We start from the raw sequence: 15,945 nt of genomic DNA on the forward strand, positions 1-15,945 counted from the left end.
CTGGATGCTTCAGACACATATCAGAATCCTTATAGCTGCACACGCCAGAAAATCCAACTCCAATCGACTTGCATAGCAAGGAGATTTGCCTCATATGGGAGGGCAGGGTCCGGTGGTGGCAGTCTGGACTTCAGGCACTGCTTTCCTTCCAATGCCTGGATGGTTCCTTAGACACACCCAGGTGTGACAATGGCTAGCAAAACAGAGAGCACCTGTTTCTTCCATGGGTCTCTTCCACAGAGCAAAGATACGTTTCCCAGAAGCTCCCCAGAAGCAATGCTCTCGTTTCAGTGACCAGAAAAAGTCACACGCCAGTCTCTGCCCACAACAAAACCAATCAAGGTCAAGTGGAATGAGTCTGCCACGATTGGCTAGGGCCTCAGCAAGATTTACCCTGGATCCCTGGCCTTTAGGCAGAGGAGTGACATGATTGGTTTGTATTTTGAAAAGGCTCATGGAGAGGGAAATGGCAACCCACTCCAGTATTCTTGCCTGGAAAATCCCATGGACAGAGGAGCCTGGTGGGCTATAGCCCATGGCGTCGCAGAATCGAACATGACTGAGTCACTGAACAACAACAGCTTTGCCCGGAGAACAGACTGTGGGGGTCATGAGAGCACTTGGGAAAACATTGCAGTAGTTCAGCAAGAGACAGCTGCATGAATTTGATGGTGAAGATGGAGAAGTGAATGAGTTCAGATATTCAAGAGGTGGATGGACAAGTCAGGACTTGCCCATGGATTAGATACGGGGATGAAGACTGTCATGGAAGAAGCCTAGATTCTGACTTGAGCTACTGGATGAATGGTGAGGACTTTCACTAAGATGAGAAACAGTAAAAGCCATGCTGTTTGCAGGGGTGGAGGGATGGGGAAATAGTTCGGTTTCAGTTAGGCAATGTTTGGGGGTGTTTCTTTAAGTTCTCTTGCCTGTGTATTGTTAACCATTTCCTCCTCCTTCTTGGCTAACAGAGCCTTGATTTTTGTTGAGAAGTCCTTCCCTTCAGTGGTTTCCTGTTCTTGGGGCAACATAGTCACCGTGGGCCTGGCCTGGCAGGGCCTATCTGTCCAGCCCCATAGGCCCCAGGCTCCAGCCACTCACCTTCTTCTAATTCCTTGGACGTGTGATGCTCTCCCAGTCTGCCCCACCACAAGAGGGGGCTTGGGTGTTCCTTTTGCCTGCACCATCCTCAAAGAGTCGGGACACAGCAGCTAAACAACAACACATGTCTCACCACTTCCTGAGGGCAATTTTCTATCTATGTGGGAGATGACTTGTTAGTATCTATCTTTATACTATATAGTAAGCTCTGTGAAGCAGGCACCATGTCTGTTTCATTGTTCCTGGCCTCCCCAGCATCCAGTACAATGCCTACCTGTGGTGGGTATGAAACAGATCCTTGACCAGTTCAGAAGCAACTCAGTTCAGTTCAGTCGCTCAGTCAGGTCCGACTCTTTGCAACCCCATGGACTGCAGCACGCCAGGCTTCCCTGTCCATCACCAAACTCCCAGAGTTTGCATAAACTCATGTCCATCCAGTCAGTGATGCCATCCAACCATCTCATCCTCTATCATCCCCTTCTCCTCCTGCCTTCAGTATTTCCCAGTATCAGGTTATTTTCCAATGAGTCAGTTCTTCACATCAAGTGGCCAAAGTATTGGAGTTTCAGCTTCAGCATCAGTCCTTCCAATGAATATTCAGGACTGATTTCCTTTAGAAGTAACTACAGTATATTTAAAATACTGACCAACCTGCATGCCCCCAGATCTGCACCAAGAAAGGAGCTGATTATGAAAATGAGGATGATTTATTTAAAGGGAAATGAAAAGGTAGCCTTGAGGTACCATTTCTTCAAGAATAAGATATAAGTACTAAGAAAAAATAAAAAAGCTACTGACCCTAAACCTTACCTGTAAAACATTTTTAATCACTTCATATTATATTCATTAGTCTAACCTTTTGGAGCATATCTGATATTTGTGTCAAAAGATGAATTCTTGGGACTTCCCTGGTGGCCCAGTGGTTAAGACTCCGTGCTCCCAATGCAGGAGGCATGAGTTTGGTCCCTGGTTGGGGAACTAGGATCCTGCATGCCACATAACCAATAAATAAATAATAAAAAATAAATTTAAAACAGGTTTAAAGAATTTTAAATGATTTAAAAAGAATTATTGCATCAAGACTTCAGTAGACGTGTGATCTCTATGAGTAGTCAGGACTCCTGCTCATGTTCTAATAAGCAAAATATTCACTGAGTCCATTTTTCTTTTGGTCTCTGGGAAATTAACTGTACAAAGCCAGTTTAGATCACTGATTTACTACTAAAGGAAGGCCTGAACAGAAGGAAAGGGCCAAATGATGGTTAGTTGAAATGTGTTTCATATACATGAACCAGTATTTTAAGCTCACTCCATTTACCTCCTAAATCCTTTTCTGAAAGGCAGATTCCTATATAATATGGTATGTATATCACCGTTTACGTGATTATTGTTAAAGATACATGAGATGATTATATAACTGTGCGTTTATTTTAATACATCAGAGAAAAATGCAACAACACATCAGTACCAAGACTTTATGGATAGGAATGTTTAGGCTGAGACCACAGTAATCTCTTTTTTAAAGTGAATAGGTTTAAGGGAGGATATTAAGTATTATTAGTTAATGATCCTCAGATATGGCAGAAATTTTTGACAATGATTTAAATTTGAGAAACTGCTATAGAGGATGGTGTGGCTTTTATCCTTTCTACATCCTTACCGATCATGACAATTTTCGCTTATAACATCACAAATGTGCTTCTAGTTTCGGGCTGCATCCCATTTTCTTCCCTGACCTAGTTACTATAACTCCTGACTCATGAATAAATTAGTGAGTGGATGGTTGGATTACTGGATAGATGAAATAGATAGATGAATTTTACAGAATACAATATTTCAAATCTAAATCAGAGTAGCTGACAGACTGTCAGTAAATAACGGAGTAAATACTACTCTGTGAGTATTTACACCTTAAGGAAAAGCAATCAGTATACAACACTGCAGTTCATAGAGGGCCAGAAGAGAACTGATTTTTCTTTTATAAACCAAAAAGTGCTTTGAACGTGGCATGACACTGCAAATTACCACCCACTCTCTTAGCGTGCTCCTGGCTATTCCGCCAGCCACAAGAACTCCTGTTCTCTGATTGGCATTGTATGAAAAATCACCTCAACTCTGCAGTTTCAAAGCATTTGGAGAGATGATAAAGGCTTTAAGGTTAGTTTTAGCCAGAGTGGTAGATTTCAGACAAGGAAAAAAGAGAAAGCAATATTCATCCATTAATAAATATTGATAATTCAGGGTCTGCTGTGGGCAAAGTACTGTTCCTAACATAGACGCCTTTCTTTCTTACAATAGGTAAATAGAGATCTGTGAAAGCCAAGAAGTCCCAGTGATTCTGAGAGTCTGCCACCCAAAGTAAATGATGTTGTCACTCTCGTTTCTATGTCCCAACTTTCTATTATGAAAATTTTCAGCCATACAGAAAAGTAGAGTGAAAGGACTCTCCTTAAACTCACCACCCAGGTTCAACAACATATTAATGGTGCAACAGTTCTGCTGTATTTCCTTTAACTGTCTAATTTTTTCCTCCCGAATCATTTAAAAATAAGTTGCAGAGGAAGACCAAGATGGCAGATGGGGAACTCACCTCCCCCCACAAATACATCTACATGTGGAGCAATTCTCATTGAAAACTGGAAATTGGCAGAAAGATTTGTTCAATCGAGGCTGTAAAAAAAGATCCACATGGACCTGGGTAGGAAGGGAAGAGAACCCATCAAGGTCAGGACCTGTGCCCCTGGGAGAGGACTCAGAAAAGGAGGGGGGTTACATGGGCTGAGGTCCTCCCAGGGGAGTAAGCAGTTTAAGCCACATATTGGCCACACCAGCCCTGGGGGAGTGGGTCCGACTCCAGGGAGATGAGTCCATTTGGCTGGCTGGAAGGCTGGTAGGGCTAACAGGTAGGCTGTGGGAAGCTGGGACTCCACCTGTGAGGACTGCATATGTTTGCTTGCTCCAAGAACAGGGCAGGGAGGGCAGACTGAAACTGCCTGGGACGCTGGCAGGTTTCTTGCACTCACCCTGGCACTCAGCTCAGCCTAAGCTGAGCATCCACACCGGCCCTGCCCGCTCTGCAGCACAGTTCCACAGTAGGGGGAGGGCTGCAGAGGCCAAGGGGAGAGCTCGGTTGTGAGGGGCAAAGGTGGCTTGGACCCAGAGTGGCTTCTGAGGGGGGCAGCCATTATAGAACCTCAAAAAAACCCTGGACTGCCAAAGCAAGTTTGAGAAAAAAGAAGGAAGTTGGAGGTATCATGCTCCCCAACTTCAGACTATACAATGAAGTTACAGTAATCAAAACACCATGGTACCAGCACACACACACAAAAAAACAGATGCAGAGATCAATGGAACAGAATAGAGAGCCATAAATAAATGCACACACTAATGATCAATTCTTGCCATGAGAACCCCGTGAACAGTATAAAATGGTCAGTTAGTCTGTGACAAAGGAGGCATGAATATATACACTGAAGTAAAGACAATCTCTTCAATGCGTGGTTCTGGGAAAACAGGACAGCTGCGTGTAAAAGACTGATAATAGAACACTTTCTCACACCATGTACACCAAAAGACTCGAAGTAGATTAAAGACCTAAATGCAAAACCTGAAACCATAAAACTCCTAGAAGAGAATATAGGCAGAATACCCTTTGACACAAATTGTAGCGATATTTTTTGGATCTGTCTCTAAGGCAAAAGAAACAAAAGCAAACTGTAAACAAATGGGACCTAAATTTGTTAAATTTGAGAACTGCTGCTCATCAAAGGAAACGATCAACAAAACAAAAGGCAACCTACCGAATGGGAAAAAACATTGGTAGATGAGATGGATAAGGCATTAATATCCAAAATCTAAAAACTGCTCATAAAACTCTATATCAAAACAAGCACCCTGATTTAAAAAATGGATAGAATACCTGAATAGACATTTTCCCAAAGAAGATATACAGATGGCCAACAGGCAAATGAAAATACGCTTACTGTAGCTAATCATGAGAGAAACGCGAGTCAAAACCACCATGAGGTATCACCTCACACCCGTCAGAATGGCAGTCTTCAAAAAGTCTGCAAATGACAAGTGTTGGCAAAGATGCGGACCAAATGGAGCCAGAGTCCACTATGCAAAGTGGTGGCAAGTCCTTAAGAAAATAAAAATATAGCTACCATGTGATCCACAGATTCCACTCCTGGGCATTATATGCAAAGAAAATGAAAACACCTGTTTAAAAAGATATATGCATGTCAGTGTTCATAGCAGCATCATTTAGAGCAGCGAAGATGTGGAAGCAACCATGTACCCATCAACAAGTGAATGGATAAAGAGGATATAGGGTGCGTGTGTGTGTGTATATACAATGGAATGTATATATGTGTGTATATATATACACCCATTCAATGGAATATTGCTCATCCTTTAAAAAAAGAACGAAATTCTGCCATTTACAACAATGCGGATAGACCTAGAGGGTTTTATGTTTCGTGAAATATGTCCCATTGAGAAAGAAAAATACTGTATGATGTGACTTATATGTGGAAATTAAAAAATGAAATAAATGAATAAATCTAACAAAATAGAAACAGACTCACAGATATAGAAACCAAACTAGTGGTTACTAGTGGGGAGAGGAAAGGGGGATGGGCAAGAAAGGGTAGGGGGTTAAGAGGTACAAACTACTTTATATAAAAAATAAGCAACAAGGGTATATTATATAGCACAAGGATATACAGCCACTATTTTGTAATAACTTTAAATGGAAAGAAAAAAAGGGGGCTTCCCTGGTGGCTCAGATGGTAAGGAATCCGCCTGCAGTGCAGGAGACCTGGGTTCGATCGCTGGGTTGGGAAGACCCCTGGAGGAGGGCATGGCAACCCACTCCAGTATTATTGCCTGGAGAATCCCCATGGGCAGAGGAGTCTGGTGGGCTACAGTCCACGGGGTCACCAAGAGTCGGACACGACTGAGCTACTAAGCACAAGCACAATCTATAAAAATATTGAATCACCATGTTGAACACGTGAAACTTTCATATTTTAAATCAACTATATTTCAATTAAAAAAAATAAGCTGAGGTCATCGTGAACTTCACTCCTAGGTACCTCGGCATGTATCTCCTAAGGTCTAGGGCATTCCCCTGCCTACAGGGCCACAGTCACACTTGAGAAAATGCTCTAAATTCCTACCCGCATTGCATGCCCATACCTATTTAAATTGTCCTTATTGTCACATATCATAAAAATGCTTTAATTGTCATTTTCTGAAGCCACGATCCAATCAAGATTTATTCACTGTGCTTGGTTGCTCTGTCTCTTTAATCGCTGTTACAGAACAATTCTTCCTCCTGCCCCCACAACTTGGACCTCTGGAACAGACCAGGATGGGTTTCTGGTGATTTTATTCACCTTGATCCTCTACCCCTGATTGATTGATTGATTACTTTTGGCTGTGCTGGGTCTTCCTTGCTGCATGTGGGCTGTCTCTGGTTGCAGCAAGTGGGAGCTACTCTTCACTGAGGGGTGTGGGCTTGTCATTGAAGTGACCTCTCTTGTGGATCACGGGCTCTAGGCACTCGGGTTTCAGGAGTTGCAGTACATGGACTCAGCAGTTGGGCACAGGCTCAGTTGCTCCATAGCATATGGGATCTTCCCAGATCAGGGATTGAACCTGTGTCCCCTGCATTGACAGGTGGATTCTTAACCACTGGACCATCAGGGAAGTCCTATCTCTGTATTTCTTGAATACAATAAGGGCCAAATACCTGATTAGATTTAGCATTTCTGGCAGGAGTACTTTGTGGGGGAGGAGTTTATTTTGACTCCTTGAACTCCTGATTTAGCAGAATTGCATCCTAATGATTGTGTGTGAACAATTAAAAACAGAAATATTGTCTGTGTTAATATAAGTTGCTTGACTCTCTAGCAGTGTAAATAGTAGTAAAATTTGAAGTTTCCATTTTGGAAACGTACTTTTCTCTAGTAACAGGCATTCGGAGAAGGCAATGGCACCCCACTCCAGTACTCTTGCCTGGAAAATCCCATGTGTTGGGAGCCGGCGTGAGGAGCTCTACCCGTGGCAAAGGTCATGAGGAAGGAGGCTCGGCATACGCAAAGGCGGGATCGAGCCTCAGGAGTCTCCCTGGATATTTTTGAGAATATTTTTAACAGTTTCAAGATTATTTGTATAAGGAGTTGGCGTTCTTTAGTTTCATTGTTACCCGTGTCAGGAAAATCTACTATCTTTTCTACTTTTCTCTTCGAAAAGATTTCACTACTTCCCACCCTTCTTTACCCTACCTATCTTATGAAGGGGGGTCCCAGGCACCCTTGAGTGGGGTCCTAGCCGTCAGAAAACTGCACAATTAGGGGGATTACCTGACTGGAAGCCTGGTTCGGGCACCACTTGCCGAGGTCCAGCCCCGGCTGATCCAGGGTATTCGAAGGGGAGATGGCTTCGGCGAGTTTCACTGGATACAATAGTTTTATTTAAATATTTATCAAAGATATAAAGAGTAATAAAATGAAGATAGCTCAGCAGGAAAATTCAGTGGAGAAAAGAGGCTGAGTAGCTTGGTTTACGCGGAAAATCAATATAACCTGTGACATCAAGTTAGCTCTGACCACGGAAGCCGCAGGCGCCCTCTCGAATAGCGGAAGGTGCCCCACCTTAGGCACCTTTTCGAGTGGGTCTTAGAAGCCCAGGCAAATAAATGGTCGCAGAGGACCTCCATGCTCCAGATGGAGACTCAGCCGGAATGTAAAAAGAAAGAATGACATGGGGAGACCCAGCTTTGGTGAGCAAGGCCCATAGCTTTATTTTCAACAGGGGCTTTTATACCCTAAGTTGCACATAGAGGATAATAGGGGATGTAAAACCATGCAAAGTTAGCAGTCTTTGATCCTTATCAAAACCAGGGTTTCTTTCCTGCAAATTTATCGTATACAAATGGTTTAGGTGATTTACATCATCTTCTGGCCAGAAGGCCTATTAACATTTTATGACTCTTGACAAAGGTTTGTCAACCCTAAGACTTATTTTCTCTAAGAGTAATTATTTTAAGGTTTGGCGCCATCCTCCGAAGGTGTTAGATCAAGTTGCATTCCTACTGTACTTCCTACAGAAGTGCAATGGGTTTACAAAAAAAGAAAGAATTTATTACCTTAAGGGTCTAAAGTTGCTAACACCAAGGCCACTACTTATTTTTTCTACATACCAACTATATTAATAAATACACATTTAAGGATACAATACAGGGGATGTGGAAACTTGGCAGCAAGCATTGGCTCATCAATGAAATCTTTTACTAGTTTTATTTTGACAGTTTCTAACTCTCTGAGAGGCTCTAAGCTATTTGAATATCTTAAGCTTCCCGTGCCTCTCGAGGCTAAGAGACTGTAAACAATCGTATGCATAGCTATAGGAGTCTGGGTAAACTTGTCAGGCGAGTTAGAGAGCTATCTAAGGGGTTTGGATTTAAACACTCCTAATGCCCAGGAACTTTATTAACTGGAGCTGTAAGTTAACTCTTTATCAGAGAGAGAGAGATGGTGGTGAGGGACAGCCCCCAGTAAAGTCAGAGGTGAGAGCACAAAGCAGTAAAGTAGGCAGACTCTGGTTTTGGGGGGTAGATGCTCGAGAATATCCAGGGGGACTCCTGAGGCTCGATCCTGCCTTTGCGTATGCCGAGCCTCCTTCCTCATGACCTTTGCCACGGGTGGAGCTCCTCACGCCGGCTCCCGACACCCATGGACGGAGGAGCCTGGTAGGCTGCAGTCCATGGGTCGAGAAGAGTTGAACACGACTGAGCGACTTCACTTTCACTTTTCACTTTCACGCACTGGAGAAGGAAATGGCAGCCCACTCCAGTGTTCTTGCCTGGAGAATCCCAGGGACAGGGGAGCCTGGTGGGCTTCCGTCTATGGGGTCGCACAGAGTCGGACACGACGGAAGCGACTTAGCAGCAGCAGCAGCAACAGGCGTTGGATATTTTGGCCATTACTACTTCTCACTCTTAAGGCTGACTTCCTGTCAATGACTTCTGTCCTCACAAATATCAATGAGGCCATAAATCACACTTGCTATGTGCCACGTGCATTAAGTATTTGTGGTACTTACTGCCAGCTTAGTTGTGGTGGTGGTGGTTTATTCAATAAGTCGTGTCTGACTCTCTGCTAACCCACAGACTGCAGCCCACCAGGCTCTTCTGTCCATGGGATTTTCCAGGCAAGGATACTGGAGCAGGTTGCCACTTCCTTCTTCAGGGGATCTTCCCGACCCAGGGACTAAACCCACGTCTACTGTATCTCCTGCATTGGCAGGTGGATTCTTTACCACTGAGCCACCTGAGAAGTCCGCCAGCTAAGCTGAGTCCAGTTGAAAAAAGGAACTGAACGTGGCTCAGAAGACATCAGGTGGAACAGGGTGATTGCGGTGCTAGCAACTGTTAGGAGAAGAAGGGGCCCTCTTAAAGATTTGTGTATGCAATTCACATTTGAACATTTGCTACTTTCCACGTGTAGCCAAGCCTGGCCTTAGGTTCCTGCTAACTGATACACTGTAAACCTTAAGGACACTCACTCTTCTCTTTTTGATGCCTCAAGGTACCAAACATTCCTTAATGTGCAGAGTAGGGAAAATGAAGACTGCCTGAAGGAACAGTAAAGCCTGGTGCACTGCTGCTTTCTGTGCCAATGTGACTCTAAACAAAGGCGACAGCAGAGACTGTTACTGTATATCCTAGTGGGTTCATATGAATATATTTGTATTTTCTCTAGTAACAGGCAGCAGTTTCTCCTGACACCATGTATATGCCCTTCCTTTTCAGTTGACACTAGCTGGCAAACCTTGCCCTGCTTCACCAAATACAGCTTCAAGCCAGGGAAGGTGCTGGGTGAGCAAATTATCCAAAGGGGGTTGACTTTAGCACCTCCTGGTGGAGGGTTGAGTGCCCTCTGGTGGCCAATGGGAAGAATGCATGCAGCAAAGCAGGAATTAATTTACCGGAGGATGTTTGTTTTAGAGAATACTACGTGTACATTTTAAATAGGCCCCTGCTGTTGAAACCCAGTGCCTACATCAGGATTCTTGAAAAAAGTCACAGCTAAAAGAGTTATGTTTCCCTTACACAAAGTTGCTTAATAGTCTCAACATCTCCATCAAGTCCCCAGAGATAAGAAACGGATTCAAGAGAGAGATTTTTACTGAAACTTTCACCGAAGATGCCTTCAATAACACACTGTGAGTATTATTCCAGAAGCCATTCCCCAGGGCTGCCTCACCGAAGAAAGGTCATGCCTTTGCTCCCCAGCAACTCCTCATTGGTATTCCTGGGCTTGATGTTATCCCTGTACAACTACCTTCCTCTCACCCCCATCAAAACCAGAAGTTGGAATCTTTATTCCCTGAAACATGAATGACTACAGAAAGCTGAATCCTTCTGCACAGTCTGGGACCCAAAGCCCGAAATTAGAGATGAAATGCTCATGGTGGCGTTTCCGGCACTGACCCAGAGCACGCTGACCGATTCTATCCTACAGGGAAGGTGGTCTGGGGAATGAAGGGTGGGGGGAAGGAATCAGGAGAAATTGGGGGCTGGGATGAGCAGGCGACTGCCGCACCCCCTCTCCAAGGCTCTACACTTGCATAGTTCAAGGGCTGCAACATTGCTGAGGAAAAGGCCAGCCCAAATATGCCCACATGACAAAGGACGAGGGTGATCAACTGGGCATCAGATTTGTGTTAAGGTAGAAACTCGGGAGCAGAGGTGTCCGTAGGCGATGCAGCATTCCCGGTGATCCCAGTCACTCAAGAGTTAGGCCATCACCTGAGGGTCACGTGATCCGGCTTCTCAGGACAGATATTTATCTTAATCACTGATGAGTGGAGGCTGCACTGGTTGCCCTGGTCTGCTGGTATGGGCAGGCTCCTTCCCTAAAGCTGAATAAGCCAGGTGATGAGCCCACTGGGGTCAGCTGGGGAAATCCCAACTTCCAGGAAGGTTTGAAACCGCCATCCATCCACATCTTCACAGCCTGTATCTGGGTCTGCTGGGGTCTTTCTATCTTAAATCCCAGCATGAGCTGCAGTAGGAGGCCCTGTCTACACCCACCGTGGGAGTGCTCCCCCAGCTCTTCCCTCCTGGAAGAGCCACGGTGACTTAACACAGCCACAGCTCCTTGGCTGTGCTGTCTTGCTATTAGAGGGTGTCTTGCTATTGCTTGCTGACCAGAAATATCACCCAGTGGCAAAATGCAAGGTCACACACACAGAGAGGAAGAGGGGCAAAGAATTATGCCACTGAACAGATAATCCCTAAGCCATTCACACGCCTCCACTGCTATGACTCCACTCCACTATGACTCCACCCCACTGCGATGTGTGGTCCCAGCCACCATGATCTGGATGACCTCTCTCATCTGAATGAGGGCACCAGCCTCCCCACTGGGCTCTGGCTTCCCCTGCCTCCTCTCAGTCTGTCCTCAACACGGCAGGTGCAGTGAGCACATTCAGTCTCAAGTCAGGCCACATCATTCTCTGTTCAAACCTCCCGCAGTTTCCCGTCTCAGGTCGACTAAAGGCCTAAGAGGCTCCAAGTAATCTAGCCATTGCTACTGACTCACCTGTGTTCAGCTCCTTCTCTGACTCTGTTGTTTTGCAGAATACAACTGATTTTTGTGTTGGTTTTCTATCCTACAACTTTACTGAGTTCACTTATTTCTAACGGTTTTTCAATGGAATGCTTAGCATATTCTACACATAAGATCATGCCATCTACAAAAGAGATGTGATTTTACTTCCTTTCCAATTTGGATGTCTTTCTTTAGTTTTCCCTCTTTCTTTTGCCTAATTATTCCGGCTAGGATTTTTAGTGCTGCGTTGAATTGAAGTGGCAAGTGGGCGTGCCTGCCTTGCTCCCAATCTAAAAAGGAGGTCTTTCAGGTTTTCACCACCAGGTATGATGTTAGCTGTGAATTTTTCATACATGGCCTTATTTTGTTAAGGTAAATTCCTTCTATACCTGATCTGTTGAGAGTTGGGTTTTTTTTTAATCATAAAAGGGTGTTGAATTTTGTCAAATGGCTTTTCTGCATTTATTGAGATGATGATGTGACTTTTGTCCCTCATTTTGTTAATGTGGCACTATCACATTGTGGTATCAATTCGCATATGTGGCGCCATCCTTGCATCCCAGCAATAAATCCCACTTGGTCATGGAGTGTGACCCTCTTACTGTGCTCTCGAGTATAGTTTGCTTGTATTTTGTTGAGGACTTTTGCATCTATGTTCACCAATCTTTTCCATTTTCTGCTCAAACACCCTTTACTAGTGAGGTCTTTCTTGACCACCATATTTAACATTTGACTCCTCCCAACCCTCTATACCTGCTCTATTTCACCCCTTAGCATTTATCACCAAGCATACTAAATATTCACATGTTTGTTTATGGTCTCTCTCTCCCACCTCCATCTCTGACCCATGTAAAGGCAGGGGTTTTTATTTTTTGTCTGTTTTGGTCACTTCCATAGCCCTTTTACCTAAAAAAAAAAAAAAAAAAAAAAGGTGTGGCACACAGCAGGCAAATCATGGGTCGAATTGTATCCTTCCGAACTTTTTATGCTGAAGCCCTTACCCCTAGAACCTCAGATGTAGTTATATTTTGAGATAGGGTTTCAATGAGCTAAGTTAGCAGGAGCCCTAATCTGACTGGTGTCTTGGTAAGAGGAGGAAATTTGGACACACAGGAGACATCTTGAACTCACACTCTTAGACGGATGACCATGTGAAGAAATAGTAAGAGGGAGGCCTCAGGAGAAACCAACCCTGCCAGCATCTTGATCTTGGACTTCTAGCCTCCAGACTTTGAGAAAGTAAATTTCTGCTGTTTATGCTACTCAGTCGGTGGTGTTTTGTTATGGAAGTGTGAGCAAACTAATACAGCACGTAAATATTTGTTGACTGAACGAATATCTTCAGAAGGCCTAAAATAGCTGCATCCTTTTTCTCCTTCCCATATTAAGATGAGTGTCCACTGGGTATCTCTCACTCCTGGAGGGATCTGCTGGCCCCAAGGAGAGCTGGCCTGTGAGGAAGGTTACCCCACACCTGTACCAACATGTGGATGGGCCACATTGGAGCTTTTCAGGAGCTGATGGTACCAAGGTGCTTCTAATGATGCTTTATCCAATGGCCTGCAGTGTGGGTCAGCAGAATTGGCCATCTCCTATGATGACCCTCTGATCACAGTTAAAAATCAGAAAACCCCATAAGCCAGAAGGGGCTGTAAAGATCCCTGTAATAGTGGTAACAGATGTGTGGTGATAACAGCTGTAATTATTGTTGCTGCTATTTAGCGAGCTTTTACTCTGGGTCGGTGTGGGAAGCACTCTGTAAATCTTAGCTCTTTAATCCTTGGGATAATCCGGTGAGATGGGACCTTGCACTGCCCCTGCCTCACAGATAAGGTAGCTGAGGCTTGGAGAATGAGGCCGCAGTCAGTGAGAAAAAGCAGAAATCCAATCTGTTTTCATTTTCTGCCTCTCACCAAGCTCTGCTCCTCTTCCTCCAGACTTCCTCCACCCTAATGTCCCTTGAGAAGTCATCCTCCCCAGTTTGCTCTTGTTCAGGTGAGACTGAACAGATTCAGATGGGACTGACCCCATCCCCTCAGCCCCAGCTCCAAGTGGACCAGGACTGACCAATCAGAATACTCCATTCCTTCCAACTCCCCACTACTCCAGGGATTCAAGGACTGGTCACATGATACAAATTAGTCCAGAGAGGCCCCACCCTGAGGTTTTAGATATCTGGGAGAAGTCCTGGGTACAGGAAACTCCCATTGGTAAGGATGAGAGAACTTCAACCCTGGACACTGCCTTCAGCAAGATTTAGTTCTTTTACCATATGACCCAGTAATCCCACTCCTGGGCATAAACCCAGAGAAAACCATAATTCAAAAAGACACATGCACCCAAATGCTCAGTGCAGCACTATTTGCAATAACCAGGACATGGAAGCAACCTAAGCTTCCATCAACAGAGGGATGGATAAAGAAGATACTGGTGGTGCCTCAGGGAGGCCTCCTCTGCCTGCCAGGGTCCTCCTTTGGTGGGGCAGGTATCTACCCTTATTTCTGCTTATAGGGGGTACAGTTGACAGTGTGTCATGAAAAGGGGGCAAGGAAAAGATGGGTCTCAGCACAAAACAGTGGTCACGATAGGCCCCTTGGGTTGGTTTGACAGTCACGGGGACACTGAGGATTCTCCAGTGACAGCAAATACTTCTGCTCGTCCCCTCCCTTCTGCTAACCACACATCCACAAAGTCCTCCCAATGGTGGAGGAAGGGGCAGGGCTGTGTGTCAAAGGGGCAGCCCCATCTGAAATAGGATCTGGATGGATCACACACATTCCAGCTCCAGAGCTCTCTCAGTGGATTGGTCAGGCACGGTTTCTGCATAACTCAGGCTGGGCTGCTGCTGTGTCAACAAGCTAGTAACTTTGCAGCCTAACCTACTGAAGGGCGGGGACTCCAGGCTCAGAGGTATTTCCTGGCACACACACCCGTGCAGGAGCCTGGAAGAGCTAGAGCCAAGCTTCAGCTTCTCCCACAGTCAGCCCTTCAAGAGAGCACACACAGCCACTTACACACTCATGAGTCAAGACAGTGCTTCTTATTTGTGTCTTTCCACCCAACCCATTGCTCCAACTACAACAGGACATCTGACAACCCGTAGTCAACTGCCTGAGTGTCGAGACTCTAGAAAGTCCCTTGGATGGCAAGGAGATCAAACCAGTCAATCCTAAAGGAAATCAATCCTGAATATTCATTGGAAGGACTGATGCTGAAGCTCCAATACTTTGGCCACCTGGTACAAAGAGCTAACTCACTGGAAAAGACCCTGATGCTGGGAAAGGTTGAAGGCAGGATAAGGGAGTGACAGAGGATGAGATGGTTGGATGGCATCACTGACTCAATGGACATGAGTGTGAGCTAGCTCTGGGAGATAGTGCAGGACAGGGGAGCCTGGTGTGCTGCATTTTACGGGGTCGCAGAGAGTCGGACATGACTTAGCAACAGAATAACCACTCCAGAAAAAGGTCTTTGTTGTCACAACTTTGAGTCTTTTTGCTCCTGAGAAACAGAAAAACGCGAGGCTGCAGGGAAGTGGGGTTGGTGGAGCGGTGATCAAGGAGTCCATTCCCCATCACTTTCCTGTCATGGTCGTCACACAGCTGGGACACGGGTCCCCTCTCCCACAACGTGAACAGAAGAGTTTGGTTGCAATTCCCTCGCACCTTCCAGCTCTCAACTTGGTGGTGTTGAAGATCTCAAGTGAGAAAGGACTTTAAAGATAAAACAATCTTTTAGTCCTTCGAAGAGCAATCCTTCGATTTTTGAGACCAAGGGAGGCAAACTGAGGTTTACTGTCTCGTAGTCTATCAGTTGTATATGTGGTGGTGCATGGGCCTGAGTGTGTGAGCACGCATGTGTGTGCAATATGTGTGCAGTGTCTGTGCAGGGAAGGGTCAGAGAGGCTGGGAGGTGGAGAGAGAAGTGCAGACAGTATGTCTCTTTCCTTTCACAGATCACCCCAGAGATTTCCCTGACTTTACAGGTGGAACTGAAGATAAATGGATTAGCCAGGTGAATAAACCTGTATTAAAAACTTTCTGAAAAATCAATTTGAGAGAGAAGATTTGGGAGAATAAAATATGATCAACTGTGTCAGGTAGCTTGAATAAATCGATGCCTGCAAGTCTGGTAAACAATTTCTGATCTACAGCCCCCAGGGTCTCCTTGCTGGTGATAGTTACCTCGGTAATTGGACCGTGGGATGAGGCCAGGCCAA

Source organism: Bos indicus, chromosome 18 (genome assembly GCF_029378745.1).
Source record: "Bos indicus isolate NIAB-ARS_2022 breed Sahiwal x Tharparkar chromosome 18, NIAB-ARS_B.indTharparkar_mat_pri_1.0, whole genome shotgun sequence".
Classification (NCBI taxonomy): Eukaryota; Metazoa; Chordata; class Mammalia; order Artiodactyla; family Bovidae; genus Bos; species Bos indicus.